The sequence below is a fragment of the Myotis brandtii genome, unplaced genomic scaffold (genome assembly GCF_000412655.1).
Source record: "Myotis brandtii unplaced genomic scaffold, ASM41265v1 scaffold569, whole genome shotgun sequence".
Classification (NCBI taxonomy): domain Eukaryota; kingdom Metazoa; phylum Chordata; class Mammalia; order Chiroptera; family Vespertilionidae; genus Myotis; species Myotis brandtii.
This window is the reverse complement of record NW_005370127.1, coordinates 599998-603794: the sequence shown is the minus strand read 5'-3', so window position 1 is coordinate 603794 and position 3797 is coordinate 599998. Positions and strand designations below refer to the sequence as shown.

The following is a 3797-nucleotide window of genomic DNA, read 5'->3' as shown; positions in this document are numbered from 1 at the left end:
CCGGGCCTCTAGTATATATATAAAAGTCTAAGCAACCTTTATGACGGGTCGACCTAATGACTGGTCGACTGGTCGCTATGGTGCCCACTGACCACCAGGGGGCATACGCTCGATGCAGGAGCTGCCCCCTGGTGGTCAGTGTGCTCCCACAGCCAACCTCCCGCAATCCTCCCCTCCCCCCTTGCCGGCCCTAATTGGCCCCAGCTGGGACTGGGTGAGGCAGCCCCAATCAGCCCCAATTGCAGGCCTGGCCGAGGAGCCCCACCCATGCACAAATTCCTGCACCAGGCCTCTAGTAATATAATAACTTTGTGTGTGGTTTTTTGTTTGGTTGTTTTTTTATTACTAGTGTCTCAGACATTGGCATAAATAGGGTTGACTCAATTTAAAGAATATAGTTTTGAATCTTGTAATTCTTTAAAGCAGTGGTTCTGAACCCTGCATGCACATTGTATTCACCTGAGTTCAAACACCCAGGGCATGCTTGTGCATTCGGGCCTATTTGAAAGTCATTCTGACTTTAGAGTCTGAGCACTTACTATTACATTCTATTTTCACAATGTGTATTTTTAGTGAATTTGCTCCATGTTAAATATTGTCAGATTGTGTCCTGTTAGAATAAGGTATTGGGTTTTGTTTTTGTATTTTTATTTTTTAAATCAAAGATGAAGGAAATCATTTCAAAGCAATGTCTTTCTAAGACTATTTATTAAATAAGACCCACATATAAGTGAACCTGTGCAGTTCAAACCAATGTTCAAGGGTCAGCTCCTGAGATCTAAAAGCTTTAATATCAGGCCCAGTAACAAATATCCCTAAATATTCTGATGTATTTGATCCCAATTAGGGTCAGGTATTGATAGTTTGGGATGTTTACAAGTATATAGTCAAGGTTGATAACCACTGGTGGAGTTTACTGAGGTTCCCAGATTCAAGTAAAAAAGACAATGGAGAGAAGATGCTTAAATGATGTTTTTAATGAGGAGAGGTTTGGAGAATTATTTTTTTTTAAGTAGCTAACCTAATGAAATGCAGTATTTTTCTTAGGGCATCAGTGATGACTTAACACAAGGTGTTAACTCATGTCTTACAAGGGGATACCGATTTTATTGCTAGATATTAGGAATGTGGCCATTTTATGAATAGCTTTGACCTTCCTGAAATTTTTTTTTCTGAAAAATTTTTTTTAATAAATCTTGGAAAGGGGGTCTGGTTGAAATGATGTAGAAAAAAACAAGGTGGGTGAATAAGGCTTGATATGGTCTTCAGCACAGAAACTTGAAGAATAATGTCTAATCTCAATTTAGAAATATAGTTATCCCTCAGTATCCACTAGGAATTGGTTCCAGGATCCCTCTTCCACCCCCAGATACCAAAATCCAAGGATGCTGAAGCTTCTTACATAAAAGTGCATAATATTTGCATATAACCTACACATATCCTCCTGAACGCTTTAAATAATCTCTAGATTACTTATAATAGTTAATACAATGTAAATGTTAGGTAAATAGTTATACTGTATTGTTTAGGGGAAAAGGAAAAAAAGTCTGTACATGTTCAGTAGAGATGCAGCCATCACAGCCCTAATACATAGGACACAGCGTAGCGTTTTTTTCCATATTATTTCCCATTTGGACACAGACACATACAGGGAGAACACCAAGTGAAAATGAAGACTAGAACGGATCCTTCCCTCATGCCCTTAGAAGGAGCCAACTCTGCCAACACTTTGATTTCAGACTTATGGCTAACAAAATTGTGAGACAATAAGTTTTTGTTATTTAAGCCACCTAACATACTTTGTGATACCTGGTACAGCTACCCTAGCAAACTAGTACATAAGTCCCAATATTTTATTTTTAAAATTTAAATCTAGGAAAACTCAGCATTTGACATTTTACCGTACCTTCATTTAAGAGGTCGAGAATCATTTCTCTATAAGGAATTTTAGAATGTGAGTGTTTGGTTATGAAGTTCTTAGGTTCCTGACTCAGACTTTAGCCAGTTGCAAATCAATCAGTTTAACCCTTTGCGGTCGTATTAAATTTGGACATGGGTGTCGTACTGGTCGGAATTAATTTCCATTGAAAGAGCAGTGATACTTAACATGCAAGATTATGAAGGATAAACAAGATTTATTAATTCTTTTTTGGAACTACGTCACTACTAGTAGAATCACTACAAACGTTATCACTTTCTACGTCAGAGTCAGTATTCAAGGTGCCAAAATAAAACTCTTCATCATTACTTTCAGATTCGCAGTACACTTCTTTCGGTAACTTTCTTTTTGCCATTTTGGAGTGTTATTTTGAAATATCTTAACAAGCGAGAAAGCCTAATTACAGTTAAACGTAATTTGTAAAGCTTTATTTGAAATTCTGCAAAGTATCTCCGAAGCTTGTCGATTTCTTCACTTTCAAAAGGCGACTGACTCGCCACGGTGTTTTGCATGGCGAGTGTGGAACGACCGCGTTTGTTTATATTGAGTTTCGATATCTCCCATTTGTCGGGGCAATGTTTTGGTTCGTGACAAGGTCGCTTAGACACTTAAGAGCTTTAGAGAAATTATGAACTGATACATGAATGAATAGAGTTAAGATTCTTACGGTTCCTTGCTGTGGTGGCTGAGAGCAGACATACGACGGGAACGGGAAAAAAGCTTTGGTGGCTGAGAGTAGACAAACGACCGCAAAGGGTTAAAAAGCAGGCATTTATTATGAGCCCAGATCAGTAGCTAGCGTTTCTGGAGTATGTATTTTCCTTCTTCCATTTATGGTAATAGAGAAAGGAGATCTTTCCAATCATCTGAGAGTGGTTTCTTAGATATACAATTGACCCTTGAACAACATGGGGGTTAAGGGCACCGATCACCTGTGAGGTCGAAAATCTGTGTATAACTTAAGTCGGCTGTCTGCATAAGTGGATTCCCAACCACAGATCAAAAATACTGTTTTTGACTATTCTCAACTCACAGTTGGTTGAACCTATATATGTGAAACCTGGGGAAATGGAGGGCCGGCTATTTATGGAACAAGACCTGCATATTAGTGGACCTTTGCAGTTCAAACCAATGTTCAAGAGTCAGCTCTATTTTTGTATATAAGGTTGGTGTGTTACCTAAGATTCAGAGTAGGTCTGTTTCTTGTATATGAATTAATAGGACCCTTGAGAAATTAGAGATGAACAACTTTGAATATATATCTTTATTTCAGTGGACTAGAAAAGAATGGCTTATGCTTTTCATTAGAGGACCAGGTATCTTAGAAGGAGAATACTTGGCTAATTTGGGAATGATCCTGGGAAGTCCCTGGGACCTGGGAGGAACTGGCTATACCCATAAGACAGTTAATAGTGGCTTTGGATTGGACAATATTATTTCAAAAATAATATTGAAAGTCATACCTCAATACAATTTCTTACCTATTCTGTCTTTCTAAACAGCCAAGTAAATATTCCAACAGAACAAAATGCACTTGCCCAGCTGGCGTGGCTCAATGATTGAGTGTCGACCTATGACTGGTTCAATTCCTGGTCAGGGCACATGCCCCGGTTGCGGGCTCCAATCGTCCAATTTGGGTCATGCAGGAGGCGACTGATCAGTGATTCTCTCTCATCAGTGATGTTTCTATCTCTCCCTCTCCCTTCCTCTCTGAAATTATATATATATATATCTACACTAATAAAAGAGAAACATGGTAATTAGTGTACGACCGCTACCCTTCCCATTGGCTAATGAGCATATCCTTATGCAAATTAACTGCCAGCTAAGATGGCAGCCGGCAGCCATGCACTGAAGC

The 3797-nt window shown here is 39.0% G+C and overlaps 1 protein-coding gene across 9 annotated transcripts in view; it reads left to right on the top strand.

Annotated features, from left to right (window-relative positions):
• ELF1 (E74-like factor 1 (ets domain transcription factor)) overlaps positions 1 to 3797 on the top strand; it is a 131424-nt gene that overhangs the window by 85152 nt on the left and 42475 nt on the right. Inside the window, exon 1 of one of the 9 annotated variants that reach the window (XM_014549734.1) lies at positions 1925 to 1954. The exons of the other annotated variants lie outside the window; for them this stretch is intronic. The gene's annotated coding sequence lies outside the window, so the exon portion shown is untranslated. Of the gene's footprint in view, positions 1 to 1924; positions 1955 to 3797 lie in introns of those variants that run through there. 9 annotated transcript variants of the gene reach the window in all.